This window comes from Ranitomeya imitator, chromosome 9, assembly GCF_032444005.1.
Source record: "Ranitomeya imitator isolate aRanImi1 chromosome 9, aRanImi1.pri, whole genome shotgun sequence".
In the NCBI taxonomy this organism is placed as follows: domain Eukaryota; kingdom Metazoa; phylum Chordata; class Amphibia; order Anura; family Dendrobatidae; genus Ranitomeya; species Ranitomeya imitator.
Window position 1 is genome coordinate 27,848,040 of NC_091290.1, and position 22,788 is coordinate 27,870,827.

The following is a 22,788-nucleotide window of genomic DNA, read 5'->3' on the forward strand; positions in this document are numbered from 1 at the left end:
AGTCTGCTTCACCGGCCAGCAGCCACTCCATGGACTCAACCCAGGGGACCTTACGTATGGACGGATCTCTGTATTACGGTTAAAGAGTGAAGGCGAGGGTTCCCTTGGGATTTTCTATATGTAGTAGCTATTGCAAATCCTGTCCATGGAAGCCCTTTTAAGTGTTCCAGACTAATACTGACAGTGCTCTCTGACAGTCTCATTTCAGGTTCACTCCACTGATCGGTAACCTGCAATTTACAGCTTTCAAGAATTGGGCCTCCCTATTGAGAAAGGCAATTGAGAAGTGTTTTCTTCTTTGCAAAAACACTACCCCCATCAATAACTGTTAGACAAGTGCAACATATGCACTAACATTGCCTAACAAACATCCAATCCCTGCATGTGTTGTGTCTGTGGAACAGCCACGAGACATGCAGCCACGGGGACTCGAACATATTTTTCGAGCATGCCGAAGAGACTTGGTTAGTACTAAGCATGATCAAATTACACCTTATCCGAGGACATTCGCTCATCACTACACATAATCTATCCCACCTCAATAATCACCAACTCAGATGCATAATAAAATTAATAAAAACAACAAATGGCCCTAATAATAATAGTCCATAATGAACGTTCAAATATATGGTACTTAACACCAAAAGAATCGTCCTACTTTAGAATATTAAACCACATAAAAAGAGCCAAGTAAAGATGGTGTACGTAAGAATGGTGAACAAACATTAGCCCAGCAGCAAAAACATGAAGTAACGCGGAAATAACATAAATTGGATACACATACATCACCGACATACTCTACCACCTTTTTCTATTTGCTCTCCCTGAATGATCGTATAACCGTGAAAATTGACAACAGGCGAATCATGTGAAGACTCTAGTCATGTTTCTGCAACCTTATCATTGTTTTCCTCCAGCACCGAGACCTCAAGCTCATCCATTTTGCTAGACTTCTGGCATTAATAAACAAACACTTTAAGGTGACATCTAATTTTGGGCATTGAGTAATGTGATATCTTTTACATTTTGTTGCAAATGTGAAATCCAGAGATGCCGTAATCAAACCTCCACCATCTACTTCTCCCATCACCAATTTCGCCTGGACCTTATCCACCGTGTCGCCAAACCCTGGCACCTGAGACCTCAATCTCCGCTTATGTGAGGCGAGAAGTCGTTAAGTCTAGTTCAGTTCAATCTCTAAGTATCGTCAATTGTTTAACCCCTTCACCACCTTGCGGTTTTCCATTTTTGCACCCTCATTTCTGCTCCCCTTCTTCCCAGAACCATAACTTTTTTAAAAATATTTTTCTATCAATATAGCTGTCTGGGAGCTTGATTTTTTTTTTTTGCAGGACAAGTTGTACTTTTGAATGACACCATTCATTTTACCGTACAGTGTGCTGGGAAACAGGAAAAAATATTCCAAGTGCGGTGAAATTTCAAAACAAGTGCAATTCCACAATTTTTTTTTTTGTTTAACATTTTCACTAAATGCTAAAACTGACCTGGCAATATGATGCCCCAGGTCAGTACGAGATACCAAATACAGATTCATCTTTATTTAAGAGGTGTCCTTTTTAAAAAAAAAAAAAAATTGTAAGAAAAAAAAATTGGCTTATATCGCCATTTTCCGAGTCCCATAGCATCTCCGTTTTTCAGGATTTGGGGATAGGTAAGGCCTTATTTTTTGTGCACTGAGCTGACACTTTTATTCATGCCATTTTGGGATAGATACAATGTTTGATCACATTTTGAACTTATTGAATTTTATTGAAATGTTGAGGGCGGCAGTTAAAAAAAAAAAAAAAAAAAAAATTCTGATGTTTATTTTTTTTCCGCATTACACCGATTAGATTAATTTTCTTTACATTTAGTTAGTTCTGCCTTTTTTTAAATGCAATGATACCAAATATGTTTATTATATTTATTTTTGTAATTGTTCTATTTTGAATGGGGCAAAAGGGATGATTTGAACTTTTGTGTTTTTTTTTTTTTTATATATTTTGTAAAATCTTTTTTTTTTTTTTTTCACTTTTTACTGACTTCAATAATCTCCTTAGGAGACTTGAAGCGACGATCATCCAATCACCTGTGCTGCACATAGCAGGGTTTCAGTGGTCATAGGACATTCACAATGACAGGCACGTGGGTCTTCTGCAGACCTCTGGCTGTCATGACAACCCATCGGCGCCCCGCGATGCACTTCCTGCCAATGTGTGTTAAATGCCGCTGTCAGTGATTGACAATGGCATTTAATTGGTTAACAGCCGCTGGTGGATCTTGGATCCACCTGCGGCCGTTAGAAGCACATAACAGCTGATTGGATCAACTATCATGTACGGGCAAAAATTCAGTCCTGGCGTCGGAGCCCACATCAAAGGCAGGGTAATGACCTTGGACTAACCCATACTTCCAAGGTCATGAAGGGGTTAAAATTTCTTTTAATGTGGCACTTCTAGTCCTAGTTGGAGGATATGTCGCATCTGTGAGGTGCAAGGACAATTTATTTTAAGGCAATCTCGCCACCAGGTCAAAATGGGACAGTTTTTGCTCCTTTTTTTCCCACTACTAATAATCAATAATCTAATAAAAAATGTAAGACCTATAATAAAAGGTAACAACTTTATTAATTGCAAAATTAAAAAAAATCAATATAGTTTTTTGTTATATTTTGTGATCAATAAAGTTGTTGCCTTTTTATTATATGTAGTAGATTTGTCTAAAGGGATTATTGGGTATATGTATTGCTTAGTTCCTTTACATTTATATTCTTATATTTTGGTATATATTGTTAAGGTTTTGTAGGATTTTTTTTTTTTTTATTCCCATTATTCCTTAAAGTATTAAATACGTTTTTTTTTAACTAGCTATATGCTAATAATATTTTAATGAGCCAATATTTTAATATTTATGATATTTAGCTAAATTAAATTGTGATTGTTCAATGTAGCCTACATAGACACATCAGAGAATTCTATGAGCACCACCCCATTGGTAAAGGCTGTAAAATTAGCAAATGTAAAACTTCATATCTCTGGAAAAATATGCAGAATATTCAGAATAAGAGGGAAAAAATCTCCACTTTTGAAGGTCTTCTTAAATGATGACTTCACCAGGTGAAGTTCCTTGAGTCCTCCAGAAGATTTTGAAGCCCGCGCTCTATATACAATAAAGTGGCGATTTGTCACTAAAATATACAGATTGTGAAAGGTAACACGGTTGAAGTGAAGAACTCGCTCATAAACTTCGGAGTTCCATAGGATGTTATCGCAGCCATAACTTTATTACGGTAGTTTCTGATATTCTACATTTATCTACATGAAGTGGAAGCTTCTAGGAGAATGCGATCTCCTGAAATTCACAATGCCTATTCTGAATATTGGTGGAGGAGGGATAGTATTACATTTTAATGTCTCTCTTTTTTTTTTGTTAAGGTTTTGGTTTTGGTTAGGTCCCTCATTTTCAGAAATGGGAAATGTTTGCAGTACGGCATACAAAAGCTTTTTTTTCAGTAGAGGAGCACAAACTTTCATAGACGTAATAAAAATATCTGGTGGAAAACCTTCTCAGAAGAGTATTGTAGCCTCAAAAGGGCCCAATGCTGTATTGATTACCGATGGTACTGGAATGGGTAATAATTTGGTTCCGGATCATTTGGGCCAAATAAAGTATAAATTAAAAGAAGAAAAAGGATGGAAGGTGGTGAAGTACACAAAAAATCTTAGTAGATATGATAGTCGCATCCATGTTTTTTGCACGTTCGTGATTAGAGATGAGGGAATAGTTTGAAAGTTAATTAAATTGACAAAAAGGAAACGTGGGTTTACCACATTACAATAGGGTGGATACTTGGAATAGCTTTTTATCATGGGTGAAAAATCTTACTAGTGAAGATCAGCAATCTTGAAGAAAAGTAAGCAAAATCGGCACTTCCGTTAGTAAAATAATAAATCTTTATTTTGGAATAATTCAAAAAGAATCCCCGTACAGTAGAAAAAAACTGACGCGTTTCTGGCCTTTAGTCGATGTTGAAATCAAATCACTACGAATTTAACAAACAAATATATATTCACCAGGATCCAAATTTTTTATTTTTTGCAATTTTGACTTGTAAAATTGTCAACTTTTTTTTTTCTGGATTCTTTTTATGGTGCAGAAGGCGTTAAAAGGATAAATATAATACTCTCCTCATCCTTCACCTGTTCTGCTGCTGCTCATCGCTCCGGCTCTGGGATTGTTCTCAGTCTACAATATTTTGCATCAACTAGACCTCACACAAGCTTCCGACATGCGTTGCCCCATGTGTCATGATATCAGGAAGCACGCAGTGAGTATAATTTTTTTTTAACCTAGTTTATTATGGTTTGAGGTTTGGAGAATAAAACAAACACATATTAGCAGTAATTAAGGCGCAATTAATATGCATCAATTTAATTTGATGAGAATTTAATTTTTCTGCACAAATTTACGGTAAACAAATCTGTTGAATTGAAATTTCGGCAGATTCACTCATCTCTTCTCCTAGCCATGTGGCTGATATACAGGTGGTCACTCTTTGGCCTACTTTTGGCAGGAACTAACCACTGCATACTGGGATTATCCCAAACAGAATGATCTATTTCAAGTGTTTATTTCTGTTAATGTTGATGATTAAGGCTTACAGCCAATGAAAATCCAAAAGTCATTATCTCAGTAAAATATAATAATTAAGAAAAACTCCTGCAATGCCTTCCTAAGCATTTAAAAAGGTCTCTTAGTTTGCTTCAGTACGCTTTACAATCATGGGGAAGACTGCTGACATGACAGATGTCCAGATGGCAGTCATTGACAAACTCCACACCCAACAATGCAGACGAGCTGAAGGCTGCTATCAAAGCAACCTGGGCTTCCATAACCCCTCAGCAGTGCCACAGGCTGATCGCCTCCATGCCACGCTACATTGATGCAGTAATTGATGCAAAAGGAGCCCTAACCAAGTATTGAGTGCATTTAATAAACATACATTTCAGTCGGCCAACATTTCGGAATTTGAGATCATTTTTCAAGCTGGTGTTATAAAGCATTCTAATGTACTGAGACAATGACTTTTGGGTTTTCATTGGCTGTAAGCCATAATCATCAACAATAACAGAAATAAACACTTGAAATCGATCACTCTGTAATGATTCTATATAATGAGTTTCACTTTTTGTAATGAAGGACTGAAATTATCTTTTTACGGATATTGTAAATTTGCAAGAAGCACCTGTATATGCTCAGGGGTGTAACTAGAGTCCAATACGCTCTGGTGCAAAATTGGGACCTGCCTTCCCCCTCCCCTTCATGTTGGTCAGATATATGGTCCCATGTAATGTTCTAAATCCGATAAGAACATATGTGTCTCCCACCCATTATGTGATAATGTCCCTCATCCTGTACTATTGTCCTCCATCCTGGGTCCCTTCCTGGTATATATATTCCCCATCCTGGTATATATGACCCCATCCTGGTATATACCGCCATCCTTGGCATCTTCCTGGTGTATATGATGCTCATCCTGGTATATATACCCCCACCATGGGTTCCTTCCTGGTATATATGTCCCTCGTTCTGCCGTTGTTCTCTAACACATAATGAAAAAAATAAAAATTCTGCTCCCTTTCTTCTGCTGCCACTAAACATGGCATCCTCTTCTGCAGCAGACATAGAGGCCAGCAGGTGACATTAACGTACCTGCTATGGATGGCATATGATGCCACTGCCGTGCGCCGCCTGCTGACGTTAGCTGCCGGTTTAGAATTGGCCGGTAGAGTGTATGGCAGACACCCATTTGTGGATGCACATCCAGCTGAAATAGCTTCTGTCTTTGGCGGCCCCCCTCTAGTTCACCGTTGCGATCATTACACCACTACATATGGTTATATATTCATAAAAAATAATTTACTGACAGCCAATATGTCTTTTTATAGCTCGCTCCAAAGTAATTTTAATTTTGATATGAAAGCGACTAGCGAAATACGGAAAAAACAAAATCCTTCTAGAACTTTTATGTGAAGACTAAGTATATATTTAAGTGTATTAGGTCACGCAACAATTTATTCTTTCATGTTAATATAATAGAATGACAGGAAGTCTTCAAATAATGCTTCAGTGGAACAAGAAAGCTCAAAAAGTTCACCATCATGGGGTGGATTGCTCTCACCGAACTCTTTGGTTCTTTGATTTTGAATGAGAGAGTTTCCATTTTAGTTGAAGTATATAAAACATTAGGTACAATGAGCCCAGATGCCCGGATCAGCAAACATTAGAATGGACTTGATAAAACAATAAAATTGGAAAATATATTGCCAAAAGTAAATCTTTTTATGAATTTATCAGTACCCACACTGGCACAGGCAGCCACTGCTGTTGCATACCGCCGCACTATGGGCTAGGGAAATGGCGGTCACATGGCGGTCAAATGGCGGAAACTCCCTACCCACCTAGCATGCTCTACCATCCAGTACTCTGAAATGAGAATGTTTTCATGCCCATGAATACTAACTAGTTATGGGCAATCCCCTGGATGTTCGGGTCCTGCGGGTTTGGCCGAACAATTAAACAAAAGTTCAGTTCGGGTACCAGAACAGTACCCAAGGCCGAACCTGGACTCCATTCACTTAAATGGAGGGCCTGAACATTCAGTGTTTGCCACGCTGTCATGTGCATGACAGTGCAGCAAACACTGCAGTAAAATTATTACCGCCGGTCAGAGAGCCGCAGTTCCCACGTTATCAAATGACAGCGTGAGCCCGCAGGTGTAATCGTAGGTATAAAGTTTACCTGACCTTCTGTTTCTCATTTGTCTCTTGTTTTACACTTCGGATTCCCTTTTGGAGTTGATTCCTGGATTGTATGATCTTTCTCTTTCATGGCATCTCAATTTGACCTCTCAATCAAAACATCTTAGAATTAACCCCTTCCCGACCTTTGACGCATACGCTGCGTCATGAAAGTCGGTGCCATTCCGACCCATGACTCAGCATATGCGTCATGGAAAGATCGCGTCCCTGCAGATCGGGTGAAAGGGTTAACTCCCATTTCACCCGATCTGCAGGGACAGGGGGAGTGGTAGTTTAGCCCAGGGGGGGGGGGGGGTGGCTTCACCCCCTCGTGGCTACGATCGCTCTGATTGGCAGTTTCACTTTCAACAGCCAATCAGAGCGATTTGTAATATTTCACCTAAAAAAATGGTGAAATATTACAATCCAGCCATGGCCGATGCTGCAATATCATCGGCCATGGCTGGACACACTAATGTGCACCCACCCCACCCCTCCGATCGCCCCCCCCAGCCTCCCAATCTGTGGTCTGCTCCCCTCGGTCCCCGCACAGCGATTTTCCCCCCCCCGTGCTCCGATCCACCCGCCCGCACAGCGATCCCCCACTCCGTGCTCCAATCCATCCCCCCGTGTTCCGATCCACCCCCCCGTGCTCCGACGCCCCCCTCCGTGCCCTGATCTCCCCCCCCCTTATGCTTACCTGGCCTCCCGGGGACCGTCCGTCTTCTTTCCTGGGCGCCGCCATCTTCCAAAATGGCGGGCGCATGTGCAGTGCGCCCGCCGAATCTGCCGGCAGGCAGATTCGTTCCAGAGTGAATTTTGATCACTGAGATAGGTTATATCTCAGTGATCAAAATAAAAAAAAAAAAGTAAAGGCCCCCCCCCCCCCCTTGTCACCCCCATAGGTAGGGACAATAAAAAAAAATATATATTTTTTTTTCCACTAAGGTTGGGGTAAGAACTAGGGTTAGGGTTAGGGGTAGGGTTAGGGTTTCGGTATGTGCACACGTATTCTGGTCCTCTGCGGATTTTTCCGCTGCGGATTTGATAAATCCGCAGTGCTAAACCGCTGCGAATTTATGGCGGATTTACCATGTTTTTTCTGCGCATTTCAATGCGGTTTTACAACAGCGATTTTCTATTTGAGCAGTTGTAAAACCGCTGCGGAATCCGCAGAAAGAAGTGACATGCTGCGGAATGTAAACCGCTGCGTTTCCGTGCAGTTTTTCTGCAGCATGTGTACAGCGATTTTTGTTTTCCATAGGTTTGCATTGAACTGTAAACTCATGGGAAACTGCTGCGGATCCGCAGCGTTTTCCACAGCGTGTGCACATACCTTTAGAATTAGGCTATGTGCACACGGTGCGGATTGGCCGCTGCGGATTCGCAGCAGTGTCCCATCAGGTTTACAGTACCATGTAAACATATGGAAAGCCAAATCCGCTGTGCCCATGGTGCGGAAAGTACCACGCGGGAACGCTGCGTTGTATTTTCCGCAGCATGTCAATTCTTTGTGCGGATTCCGCAGCGTTTTACACCTGTTCCTCAATAGGAATCTGCAGGTGAAATCCGGACAAAAAACACTGGAAATCCGCGGTAAATCTGCAGGTAAAACGCAGTGCCTTTTACCCGCGGATTTTTCAAAAATGGTGCTGAATAGTGTTGAGCATTCCGATACCGCAAGTATCGGGTATCGGCCGATATTTGCGGTATCGGAATTCCGATACTGAATTCCGATACTTCCCGCGTATCGGATACCGGAATCGGAAGTTCCCAGAATTCAAATTGAACGCAGCAGCCAATGAGGAATGAATGAAAGTGTGGGCACATCCTGTTTAGCATGGTGGGCATGTAAGTACTGGCAAGGCTGGGATTGGCTGCTGAAATGATGTCACTCTGCACTATAAAAAAGCGCTGCCGCCATTTTGCGCTCACTCTGCTGTGATTTCAGTTAGGGACAGGACGCTGTGTTCTAACTGAGGGCCAGTTGAGCTTGCTAATTGCTTTATTTTCCTTTCCAAAGGCTAATTTAGCAAAACGCTGTGTGTTCTTCACTGTTCACCTTGCTCTTGCCTTGCAGCGCTGTTTTAACAGCGTTCTGCAAGGTCTCTGTGTGTGTGTGTGTGTGTGCAGCTCACTCTGTAGTCTGTGTGCAGCCATATACCCGGTTGTATTCAGCTCAGGGGGGGTTCACACTGCCTCACACAGTTGTTCTTTTTTGCTCTTAGTGCAGCCTGCTGCACATTTTTTCTCAAATTTCCTATTAGTGTTTTTCCACCAGTCTCCAGCTCTATTGTGGAAAAACACTACATAGGATAACCTAGAGGAGGGTTTTTTGGCCTTGCAGCGCCGTTTACGGCTGTCTGCACGGTCTCCGTGTGAGCCCAGCTTGCCCTGTAGTCTGTGTGCAGCCATAGCCGGTTGGATTCAGCTCAGGGTTCGTTACTGGCTCATACCTTGAGAAAAATTTTCCTTTTTTTCAAATAGTGCAGCCTGTTTAAAATTTGAAAAAAAAAAAAATTCCTATTAGTGTCTTTCCACCAGTCTCCAGCTCAATTGTGGAAAAACACTACATAGGATAACCTAGAGGTTTTTTTTGGGGCCTTGCAGCGCCGTTTACGGCTGTCTGCACGGTCTCTGTGTGAGCGCAGCTCGCCCTGTAGTCTGTGTGCAGCCATAGCCGGTTGGATTCAGCTCAGGGTGCGTTACTGCCTCATACCTTGAAAAACAATTTCCTTTTTTTCAAATAGTGCAGCCAGTTTAAAATTTGAAAAAAAATATTCCTATTAGTGTCTTTCCACTTGTATCCAGCTAAATAGTGGAAAAACACTATATAGGATAACCTAGAGGAGGGTTTTTTGGCCTTGCAGCGCCGTTTACGGCTGTCTGCACGGTCTCCGTGTGATTTAAACTAGCTCTGTAGCCCGATCTGCACCAAAAAAAAAGTTAAGTTCACCAAACACAACTTAACACTTCTGTAGGCCACATTTGAAAAATAATAAAGTTTAGTCCACAATTTACAACATTAGTGTTTCTTACACCTGTTAGGAGGAGCATTACAGGAATAAGCACACTAAGGCCTTAGTACTTTTCTGCTTATCTTTATCTGTCAACCAAGATGAAGAGGGTAGGGAGTAAGGCACGTGGGCGTGGGCGCGGAGCAGGGAGAGGAGCAGGGAGAGGACGTGGTGATTCTGTGCCTGCTGCGGGCGCCGGTGACTCGTCGTCACTCAGTTTCAGCAGGGAACAGTCCTTCATGCGCAGCTTTGTCGGAGAGCGCCGTGCACCGCTGCTGCGTGAAGACCAAATTGAAGCCGTTGTCGGGTGGATGGCAGCTAACGCCTCGGCATCGACTTCAGTTAGTGCCACATCCTCTCAGGCACAGAGCACTGGAGAGCAGCCATCTGTCTCTTCACCACCTGCCAAATTGGCCAGGCAGTCAGAGAGCCCAGGACAGGAGCCGTCTCTACTTCTGTTCTCTGAATCTCTTGGCTTGGAAACAGGGGGCCAGCCAAGCAGCATTGGAGAAATGGAAGAAGAGGCAGTGTGCAGTGATGCCCAACACCTTTTTCTCTCTGACTCTGAAGAGGCAGGTGGGCCAGTGCCTCCGGTGACCACAGCGCAGTACGCATCTGATGATGAAACTCAGGTGCCGCTTTCTCGTGCGTACTGTGCTGCTGAGACTACCCAGGAGGAGCAGTTGGTGGCAGAGGGTAGTGGAGATGATGAGGTCCTTGACCCATCGTGGCGTGAGGAACAGGAAGGTGGTGGGAGCAGCTCAGAGAAAGAGCTTCCTCTTACGGGCCAAAGAGGGAGAGGGAGGGGGAAGACTGCGGAGCCTGTAGCCTCCACTTTGGCACCCGTTAGGAGCCTGTCTCTTTCCAAAGCCAAAAAGGGCGCTCCCAAGACTTGCAGTGCCTGGTCCTTTTTTGACACAGTTGCAGATGACATTTGTTTTGTCAAATGCAAGCTGTGTCATCATAAAGTAAAAAGAGGGAAAAATGTCAGCAACCTCAATACCACAAATATGTGGAAACATGTGCGGACCAGGCACGCGGTGGAGTTACAGAAACACACTGAAGATGTAGGCCAACCAACAGCGGCAGCTACCACCTCTTCAGCTCGTGTTGCCTCTTCCTCCAGCTCACGCACAGCTGGTTTGGCTTCCTCCCAGAGACCTTGTGTAATTCCACCCACAGCACCACCTTCCCAGTCATCCTCACACTCCCAGTCTACTCTACAGCCATCGGTAGTACAGGCATGGGAGAAAAGGCGGGCATTCTCGGCCAACCACCCCCGAGCACAGGCTCTGAATGCAGGCATTGCCAAACTGTTGTCCCTGGAAATGCTCTCGTTCAGGCTGGTGGAGACTGACAGCTTCCATGACTTGATGGCATTGGCAGTCCCACAGTACAAGGTGCCCAGCCGCTTTTACTTCAGCAGGCAAGCTGTCCCTGCCCTGCACAGGCATGTTGAGGCAAACATAAAACATGCGCTACTGAACGCCGTCAGTAGCAAGGTCCACCTCACCACCGATGTGTGGACCAGTCAGCATGGACAGGGGCGATATGTTTCCCTCACTGCCCATTGGGTTAATGTTGTTGAGCCAGGTACAGATCGTGCGAGTGGCGCAGGACGTGTCCTGCCCACTCCAAGGATTGCAGGAATCCAGTCTGTACGCATCGACTCCTCCTCTTACACCAGTTCCTCTGATTCCTCTCTGCAGGATCCGTCACAGTCCACCCCCACATGGACCCGTGAACGTTTACCTATGACCGACATGAGCACAGCCGTGGCCAAACGTCAGCAGGCCGTCTTGAAACTAGTTTCATTGGGGCATCGAAGCCACACAGCGCAGGAGCTCTGGAATGCCATCAAGCAGGAGAGCGATGTGTGGTTACTGCCAGCGAATCTCCAGCCAGGCATGGTAGTGTGTGACAATGGCCGAAATCTGGTGGCAGCTTTGGCCCTTGGCAACCTCACTCACATCCCATGTCTGGCACATGTGCTCAATTTGGTTGTGCAGAGTTTTCTGAGGGACTATCCGGATCTTGATGCCCTGCTGCACAAGGTCCGCCTAGAGTGTGCTCACTTGCGGCGTTCCAGCTTGGCCAGATCCCGCATTGCTGCTCTGCAGCGCAGATTCCGCCTTCCGGAACACCGCATCATATGTGACCTACCTACCCGGTGGAATTCCACGTTACATATGTTGGAGCGGTTGTGTGAGCAGCAGCAAGCAGTTATGGAGTACCAGCTGCATCAGGCGCAAAGAAGTCGCAGTCAGCGCCGATCAGACTTCACAACCACAGAGTGGGCCACTCTGAAGGATGTCTGCCAGGTTTTGCATCCTTTTGATTATTCCACGCGGATGGCAAGTGCAGATGATGCACTAGTCAGCATGACTGTCCCCCTTATCTGCCTGCTTCAGCAAACTTTGCAAGGGTTAAGGGATGATGTGGTGGAAGAGGTGGAGGATGAGGAGTCACCTTTTCCATCAGCTTCTGGAGAGTCAGCGCCACGTGGTTCCTCACAAAGGGGGTACGCAGGGGCCAATTTGTGAGGAGGATGAGGAGGAGTCAATGGACGAGGAAGAGCTCCGTCCAGAGGAGGGAGTGACACAATTGTCCAGTGGTCAGTGTGTACAGCGAGGGTGGGGTGATGACGAGCGGGCAGAGATCATGTCTCAAGCAGGGGACAGCGTTTCTGGGCCAGTTGGCACTCTGCAGCACATGGTGGATTTCATGCTGCAGTGCCTGAGAAACGACCGCCGCATCGACCACATTCTCAACATGCCTGATTATTGGGTGTTCACCCTCCTCGATCCTCGCTACCGGGACAACGTCCAAAACCTCATCCCTGCGTTGACCCGGGAGCGTAAATTGCGGGAGTACCACGACACACTGGTGAATTCCATCATCTTCTCCTGTCCAACTGAGAGGAGTGCTGCTAGTGCTTTACAAAGCAGCTCAGTGCGTCGAGGCAGTGGGGGAGGCTCTGCCCAAAGAGGGAGCAGAAGCAGTGCCTCTGCCCAAGGCAAGCCCAGTATGGCACAACTCTGGCACACTTTTGTGTGCCCGCCCCAAATGTCTACACCATCACCGGCGGCTCCAGTCAGCAGGAGGCAACGGTTCCGTCAGATGGTGACAGACTACATGGCGTGCCCTCTTACTGTACTCCCAGACGGCTCTTCCCCGTTCAAGTTTTGGGTCTCTAAGCTGGATACATGGTCAGAGCTAAGCCAGTATGCATTGGAGGTGCTGGCTTGCCCTGCGGCTAGTGTCTTATCGGAACGTGTCTTTAGTGCCGCAGGTGGTGTACTAACAGACCGTCGCATGCGACTATCCTCCGATAACGTTGACCGGCTTACTTTCCTGAAAATGAACCAGGCCTGGATCTCGCAGGAATTTGCCACTCCTCTGCCTGATTAAGTAATTGGGTGTCATCCAGGTCTCCTGCTGTGTTCATCTTTCTACCACCTGAACTGCTATTCCTGGGCTCCAACACCGCCAGTTGCGGCTCAGAAGTGCAGGCTGCACAGTAAAAACATACGACCCAGTGTTATTGGGTTTCAGTAACGTCAGCTGATCCCCAGCTGTGTAGCCGGCAATGTGTCCTGCGACCGCCACGCTGGCACAACAACCTAAATGTAAGGGAACCTGTCCCCCCCCCCCCCGTCGTTTGTTACTGAAAGAGCCATCTTGTGCAGCAGTAATGCTGCACAAGGAAAAGGTAGCTCTTTTTTTTTAGCTCTTTGCACACGCAGAACTTAACACTTATAAAATGTGTTCACTGATACCGTTATACCGTCCCGGAGCTGGGACTTTCCTTCGTAAAGTGACGCAGCACAGCCGTCATTCCTACCCCCTTGGTGCCATGCGCTGCCTCCTCAGCGTTGTTTTAAGGTGTCACGGAGCCTGCGCTGTTCTGTTATCCCTTGGGCATGCCCTATTTGCGCTGCCTGTCTTCTGACATAATTTGGTGTCAGGCTGGCTGCGCCTGTGCGGCCGCGGTGCCCGAGATCCCGCCTCGCAGTGTCTTCTGATTGAGTCACACTGCGGGCCTGGGATCCATGGGCATGCGCAGTGCATATCTTCCCCTCGGGCTCTCGCTCATTTCCCTCCGCCTTCTTTAGACTGTGCGCCGTCAGCTGATCCCTAGCATGCCACGGCCGTGACACCGCACAGTCTGAAGAAGAGGGAAGGAGGGGAGTGAGAGTCGAGGTTATGCACTGTGCATGCCCATGGTTCCAAGGCCCGCAGTGGGATTACGTTAGATGAGACTGCGAGGTGGGATCTGGAGCAGCGTGGACGCACAGGCACTGACAGCCTGACACCAAATTATGTCAGAAGACAGGCAGCGCTAATTGGGCATGGCCAAGGGCTAACAGAACAGCGCAGGCTCCGTGACCGCTTAAAACAACGCTGAGGAGGCAGCGCACGGCATCAAGGGGATAGGAATGACAGCTGTGCTGTGTCCCATTACGAAGGAAATTCGCACCTCCGGAACGGTTTAACGGTATAAAGGGACACATTTTTAGTGTTTACTTCGGTGTTTGCAAGGAGCATAATTAAAAGAGCAACCTTTTCCTTTTGCATCCTTAGTGCTGCACAACATGGCTCTTTCAGCTACAAACGTCTTGGGGGGGGGTTAAAGGTTTCCTTTCAACTTGCTCCAATCAGGCTTCGGCCTACACTCTGTTCCTCTGCTTCTCCTGCTGTCCCTGGGCTCTAACACCGCCAGTTGGTGCCTGGAAGTGCTGTGTGCACAGTCAACAGTCGCTCCTCTGTTATTGGGGTTCAGTAACGTCAGCTGATCCCCAGCTGTGTATCCGGCAATGTGTCATGCGACCGCCACGCTGGCACAACTAAAATGTAAGGGGACCTGTCCCCCCCCCCCCCTAGGCGTTTGTTACTGAAAGAGCCACCATGTGCAGCACTAATACTGCACAAGGGAAAGGTCGCTCTTGAAATTATGCTCCTTGCAAACGCTGAACTACACACTCATGTAATGTGTCCCCTCACACCGTCCAACCGTCCCGGAGGTGGGACTTTCCTTTGTAATGTGACGCAGCACAGCCGTCATTGCTACCCCCTTGGCACCGTGCGCTGCCTCCTTAGCGTTGTTTGATTCCGTCATGGACCCTGCGCTGTTATGTTATCCCTTGGCCATGCACAGTTTGCGCTGCCCGTCCTCTGACATCATTTGTTGTCGTCCTGGCTGCGCCTGTGCGTCCACGCTGCCCGAAATCACACCTCGCAGTGTCGTCTAATGTGATCCCACAGTGGGCCTGGTATCCATGGCCATGCGCAGTGCATATACTAGCCTCTCACTCCCCTTCTTCACGCTTCTTCAGACTAGGCGGCGTCAGCTGATCCCTAATAGCATGCCACGGCCGTGACGCCGCACAGTCTGAAGAAGCAGGAAGGAGGTGAGTGAGAGGCGATGATATGCACTGCGCATGCCCATGGATCCCTGGCCCGCAGTGGGACTACATTAGATGACACTGCAAGGTTGGATCTCGGGCAGCTTGGACGCACAGGCACTGCCAGCCTGACACCTACATGATGTCAGAAGACGGGCACCGCTAACTGTGCATGGCCAAGGGATAACATTACAGCGCGGGCTCCGTGACAGAACCAAACAACGTTGAGGAGGTGGCGCCCGGCACCAAGGGGGTTGGAATGACGGCTGTGCTGTGTCACATTACAAAGGAAAGTCCCACTTCCGGGATGGTTTGACGGTGTGAGGGGACACATTATATGAGTGTGTACTTCAGCGTTTGCAAGGAGCATAATTTTCGGAGCCACCATTTTCCATGTGCAGTATTACTGCTGTACAAGATGGCTCTTTCAGCAACAAATGCCTGGGGGGGGGGGGGTTAAAGGTTCCCTTTCAACTTGCTCCACTGCAGGCTTCGGCCTACACTCTGCTCCTCTTTGATTCCCTGGGTTTCAACACTGTCAGTTGCCACCTGGAAGTGTTGTCTACACAGAAAAAACACTAGGTGATGTGTCAGTGGGGTTCAGCACCGCCAGCTGTTCCCCTGCTGTGTAGTCGGCAACGTGTCCAGCACAAGCCACGCTGGCACAACAGAACAAAAGCTGCCACCAGTGCAGGCTTCGGCCTATACTCTGCTCCTCTCCTCCTCCTGCTGACCCTGGGCTCAAACACCGCTAGTTTTTGCCCGGAAGTGCTAGCTGCACAGAGAAAAACACCAGCCAATGTGTTAGTGGGGTTCAGCACCGCCAGCTGTTCCCCTGCTGTGTAGCTGGCAACGTTTCCTGCAAACGCCACGCAGGAACATGAACTGAAATTGAAGGGAGCCTGCCCCCCACCCCCCCAGGTGTTTCTATGTATAACAGCCACCTTGTACAGCAGTACTGCTGCATTTTTACAAGGTGGCTGACTTTTTCTCCTTGCACACGTGGAACTCAACAAGTACAAAATGTGTCTCATTACAGACCATTACAATGTCCCTGAGGTGTGACTTTCCTTTTTAATGACACGCAGCACCCCCATTGTTAGCGCTGCCCGTCTCCTGACATCATTGGTTGGCTGGCTGTGCCTGTGCGTCCCCCCTGCCCGACACAACGCCCCCCGTTGTCTCATATATTTTGACTGCGAGGGTGTGATTGATGGGCACGAGCAGTGCATATGTTCCCCTGTTTTCACTCCCCTCCTTCCGCCTTCTTCTGACTGTGCGGCCTCATGGCCGCGGCATGCGATAAGGGATCAGCTGAGGCCGCCCAGTCTGAAGCAGGTGTAAGAACATGTGTGAGCGGCGAACATATTTACTGCACAAGGCCACGAATCCCAGCACCGCAGTGTGACTTTAGGAAAAGCCACTGTGGGTCTGGGATTTATGGCCATCGTTAACCGCACCGGCCAACATGAAATGAGGTCATGAGACGGCCTGCACTAACAGGGTATTGCCAAGGGATAACACAAGAGCGCAGTTTCCTGTACTGCAAATAACAACGGTAAGGAATCTGCGCACAGCACCTAGGTGTAAATTTGTACACCTGTGCTGCGTCTCCTTAAAAAGACTAGTAGTCACGCCTCCACTACTGTTTGACAGTATAATGGGCTAAATAGTGTACGTGTTTAATTCAGCGTGTGCAAGGAGCAAAATTAAATAGAGCAACCTTTGACTTGTGCATCATTAATGCTGTTCAAGGTGTGGCTCTTGTACCTTGCAACACCTGAGGGGGGGGGTTAAAGGTAACCTTTGAAATTGGTTCAACTAGGCTTCGGCCTACACTCTGCTCCTCTACTCCTCCTGCTGACCCTGGGCTCAAACACCGCTAGTTTTTGCCCGGAAATGCTAGCTGCACAGAGAAAAACACCAGCCAATGTGTTAGTGGGGTTCAGCACCGCCAGCTGTTCCCCTGCTGTGTAGCTGGCAACGTTTCCTGCAAACGCCACGCAGGCACATGAACTGAAATTGAAGGGAGCCTGCCCCCCACCCCCCCAGGTGTTTCTATGTATAACAGCCACCTTGTACAGCAGTACTGCTGCATTTGTACAAGGTGGCTGACTTTTTCTCCTTGCCCACGTGGAACTCAACACGTACAAAATGTGTCTCATTAGAGACCATTACAATGTCCCTGAGGTGTGACTTTCCTTTGTAATGACACGCAGCACCACCCTTGTTAGCGCTGGCCGTCTTTTGACATCATTGGTTAGCTGGCTGCGCCTGTGCATCTCCCCTGCTGGAAACAACGCCCCTCGGTGTCTTATTTTTTTGGACAGCGAGGGTGTGATTGATGGGCATGTGCAGTGCATATGTTTGCCTGTGTTCACTCATCTCCTTCCGCCTTCTTCAGACTGGGTGTCCTCATGGCCGCGGCAGGCGATAAGGGATCAGATGAGGCCGCCCAGTCTGAAGCAGGTGTAAGGACATGTGTGAGCGGCAAACATATTTAGTGCACCAGGGCACGAATCCCAGCACCGCAGTGTGATTTTTTTAAAAACACACTGTGGGTCTGGGATTCATGTCCATCGCTAACCGCAACGGCCAACATGAAATGAGGTCATAAGACAGGAAGCGCTCACAGCGCATGGCCAAAGGATCACAAGAGCGCAGACTCCTGTACAGCAACTAACAACGCTCAGGAAGCTGCGCCCATGCAAAAAGGTGTTGTTTTCGACACCTGTGCTGCTTTTCTTTAAAAAGACAAGTCACGCCTCCACTACTGATTAACAGTATAATGGGCTAAATAGTCTACGTGTTGCATTCAGCTTGTGCAAGTAGACAAATGAATAGAGCAACCTTTTACTTGTGCAGCATTAATGCTGCAGAAGGAGTGGCTCTTGCAACGCCAGCTGTTCCCCCGCTGTGTAGCCGGCATCGTGTCCAGCACAAGCCACGCTGGCACAACCGACCAAAAGCTGCCACCAGTGCAGGCTTCGGCCTACACTTTGCTCCTCTCCTCCTCCTCCTGCTGACCCTGGGCTCAAACACCGCTAGTTTTTGCCCGGAAATGCTAGCTGCACAGAGAAAAACACCAGCCAATGTGTTAGTGGGGTTCAGCAACGCCAGCTGTTCCCCTGCTGTGTAGCTTGCAACGTGACCTGCAAACGCCACGCAGGCACATGAACTGAAATTGAAGGGAGCCTGCCCCCCACCCACAGGTGTTTCTATGTATAACAGCCACCTTGTACAGCAGTACTGCTGCATTTGTACAAGGTGGCTGATGTTTTCTCCTTGCCCACGTGGAACTCAACACGTACAAAATGTGTCTCTTTGAGACCATTCCACTGTCCCTGAGGTGTGACTTTCCTTTCTAATGATACGCAGCACCCCCCTTGGTAGCGCTTCCCGTCTTCTGACATCATTGGTTCGCTACTTGCGCCTGTTCGTCCGCCCTGCCTGAATAAAATGCTCCTCGTTGTCTTAATTAGTTTGACTGCGAGGGTGTGATTGATGGGCACGAGCAGTGCATATCTTCGCCTGTCTTAACTCATCTCCTTCCGCCTTCTTCAGACTGTGCAGCCTCATGGCCGCGGCATGCGAGAAGGGATCAGCAGAGGCCGCCCAGTCTGAAGCAGGTGTAAGGACGTGTGTGAGCGGCCAAAATATTTACTGCTCAAGGCCACGAATCCCAGCACCGCAGTGTGGCTTTATGAAAAGACACTGTGGGTCTGGGATTTATGGCCATCGTTAACCGCACCGGCCAACATGAAATGATGTCATAAGATGGGCAGCGCTAACAGGGCATTGCCAAGGGATAACACAAGAGCGCAGACTCCTGTACAGCAAATAACGCTCAGGAAGCTGCGCCAAGCACCAAGGCGTTATTTTGGACACCTGTGCTGCGTCTCATCAAAAAACCAAGTCACGCATCCACTACAGTTTGACTGTAGAATGGGGTAAATTGTGTATGTCTTTCATTCAGCGTGTGCAAGTAGACAAATTAATAGAGCAACCTTTCACTTGTGCAGCATTAATACTTCATGATTAAGGGTGCTTAGTCACCGGAAACGCGTTGACCTTGTTTTTATAATTTTTTCTGTATGCTGATGTTTTGTCCTTTCACTGTATTTTGAGTGAAATAAATTATGGATTTTTCACTATTTCGTTGAGCTGGATCTCCTTCTCTTTCCTGTTCGTCCACGCCCTGACACAGCGGTTCCATGCTCCGAGCTCCTGGGAATGTCGGTATGGTGAGCTGGATTTTGTTTTTCCAGCATTAATACTGCACAAGGTGTGTCTCTTGTACTTTGTAACACCTGAGGGGGGGGTTAAAGGTTTCCTTTGAAATTGGTTCAACTAGGCTTCGGCCTACACTCTGCTCCTCTCCTCCTCCTCCTCCTGCTTCAACACGGGCTCTAACATCGCTACTTTTTGCCCGCAAGTGCTAGCTGCACAGAGAAAAACACACGCCATTGTGTTAGTGGGGTTCAGCAACGCCAGCTGTTCCCCCAGTGTGTAGCCGGCAAAGTGTCCTGCAAACGCAACGCAGACACAAAGCTGCCTCCAGTGCAGGCTTCGGCCTACACTCATCTCCCCCTGCTTACCCTTTGCTCCAACACCGCTAGTTGGGGCTCTAGGAAGACAATCTTTAATAGGCAAGGCAACGCATCCGGGTTCCAGCACCGCCAGCTGGTTCTCGGCAGTGTTCTTGTCACAGGTACTCCCTCGTGCCAAGCCTGGTTTCAGCACCGTCAGCTGTTTCCGGGTTGTGTCAAGCTCACTGAGACACCTATGCTTGCCTCGTCGTGGTGCGGTCGGGTTAGCCAACTCCAGGGTGCCTCCAGTTTAGGAGCTTCCTATGTGGGCTGCGTGAACTGGTAGTCAAGGCTGGTTCTGTAGTGCCAGTAGGCCCAGCTCCCCCTGTAGGACTGTTGGGGTTCGGTAACTGCGGCTGCCTCGCGGCCTAGCTGTTCTCTCCTCTCCTGTGGGCCTTCGGGTCCACCACCTGGTTCCAGCACCGTCAGCTGGTTCCGGGCCGAGCCTTTGGCTTAGGTGCCTCCTCCTGGGTATCCGAGTTCCGCCAACGCCAGGCGGTCCTTGGTAGTGCTTTTAAGCGCGGGCACCTACAGCTTAGTAACCGGGTTCCAGCACCGTCAGCTAGTCCTCGGTCGTGCCATTGGCTCTTGCACACTGGGGCAACGCATCCGGGTTCCAGCACCGCCAGCTGGTTCTCGGCAGTGTTTTTGTCACAGGTACTCCCTCGTGCCAAACCTGGTTTCAGCACCGTCAGCTGTTTCCGGGTTGTGTCAAGCTCACTGAGACACCTATGCTTGCCTCGTCGTGGTGCGGTCGGGTTAGCCAACTCCAGGGTGCCTCCAGTTTAGGAGCTTCCTATGTGGGCTGCGTGAACTGGTAGTCAAGGCTGGTTCTGTAGTGCCAGTAGGCCCAGCTCCCCCTGTAGGACTGTTGGGGTTCGGTAACTGCGGCTGCCTCGCGGCCTAGCTGTTCTCTCCTCTCCTGTGGGCCTTGGGGTCCACCACCTGGTTCCAGCACCGTCAGCTGGTTCCGGGCCGAGCCTTTGGCTTAGGTGCCTCCTCCTGGGTATCCGAGTTCCGCCAACGCCAGGCGGTCCTTGGTAGTGCTTTTAAGCGCGGGCACCTACAGCTTAGTAACCGGGTTCCAGCACCGTCAGCTAGTCCTCGGTCGTGCCATTGGCTCTTGCACACTGGGGCAACGCATCCGGGTTCCAGCACCGCCAGCTGGTTCTCGGCAGTGTTTTTGTCACAGGTACTCCCTCGTGCCAAACCTGGTTTCAGCACCGTCAGCTGTTTCCGGGTTGTGTCAAGCTCACTGAGACACCTATGCTTGCCTCGTCGTGGTGCGGTCGGGTTAGCCAACTCCAGGGTGCCTCCAGTTTAGGAGCTTCCTATGTGGGCTGCGTGAACTGGTAGTCAAGGCTGGTTCTGTAGTGCCAGTAGGCCCAGCTCCCCCTGTAGGACTGTTGGGGTTCGGTAACTGCGGCTGCCTCGCGGCCTAGCTGTTCTCTCCTCTCCTGTGGGCCTTCGGGTCCACCACCTGGTTCCAGCACCGTCAGCTGGTTCTCGGCAGTGTCTTTTGCTCTTGTACCTTCTGCTCCCCATCCTGGTTCCAGTACCGTCAGCTGGTTCCGGGCAGAGCCTTTGGCTTAGGTGCCTCCTTCTGGGTATCCAAGTTCCACCAACGTCAGGAGGTCCTTGGTAGTGCTTTCAGGCACGGGTACCTCCTGCTTAGTAACCGGGTTCCAGTAACGTCAGCTGGTCCTCGGTAGTTCCATTGGCTCTTGGACCTTCGGCTACCCATCCGGGTTCCAGTACCGTCAGCTGGTTCTCGGCAGTGTCTTTTGCTCTTGTACCTTCTGCTCCCCATCCTGGTTCCAGTAACGTCAGCTGGTTCCGGGCAGAGCCTTTGGCTTAGGTGCCTCCTTCTGGGTATCCGAGTTCCGCCAACGTCAGGCGGTCCTTGGTAGTGCTTTTTAGCACGGGTACCTCCTGCTTAGTAACCGGGTTCCAGTAACGTCAGCTGGTCCTCGGTAGTTCCATAGGCTCTTGAACCTTCGGGTAGCCATCCGAGTTCCAGTTCCATCAGCTGGTTCTTGGCATTTTCTCAGCCTTCTTGTACCTTCTGCTACATTTCCAAGTTGAAGACCCTAACGTCGACGACCCGGAAGACCACCCCGATGACGACGACCCGGAAGACCACCCCGATGACGACGACGGCGGAGACGACGACGGCGGAGACGACGACGGCTGAGACGACGACGGCGGAGATGACGACACTGGAGACGACGACCCTGGAGACGACAACATGGAAGACCGAGAAGCAGAAGAACAAGAGGCTGCAGAACAAAGAGCAGAAGAACATTAAGCATAAGACTTAATATCAGAGCAAAAGATATTATCTAAATTATATGCAGAAGAAGACTAAGCAGTGTATGGGGGTGAGTCCGTTCCTCCTCGTGGTGCCCCTGGATAAAGCCTGATGCTGCAGGCCAAACTGAACGCGGACAAATGTAACTTTTGTGACTGGCAGAACGGAAGGTGTAATCTTCCAACTTTTATAGATAACAACTACGGGAATGCCTGTCGCAAATGAGAATATGATGAAGAAGTAGAATAGGAAGAATAATAACAGTGGAATAAAAAGAATATGTAGAATAGGAAGAATAATAATAGTTGAAGAAAATGAATATGAAGAATGTAATAAAAAAAAAAATATAGGTAGAAGATGAAGAAGAAGATGAATAAGGTGAAGAAGTTGATGTCAAAGATGCTGATGATGATGAAGATGAAAGTGTGGGAAAAGGAAAAAAAAGAAGGGGAAGGTCGTGGAATAGTGAAACATCAATATCTGACAAAATAAAAAAAATTTACATAGTCAATATCTTTTTCAATCCGAACGTCTTTAAAAAAAAAAAAAATCATGCTATTCTATTTGATTGGACTAATCCTCATTGCCTTTAATGTCTCCGCCACCTCCCCCATACATCCTACATTATTCTTAGTTGTTTTCCTTCATGTAGAATGAACCTACAAG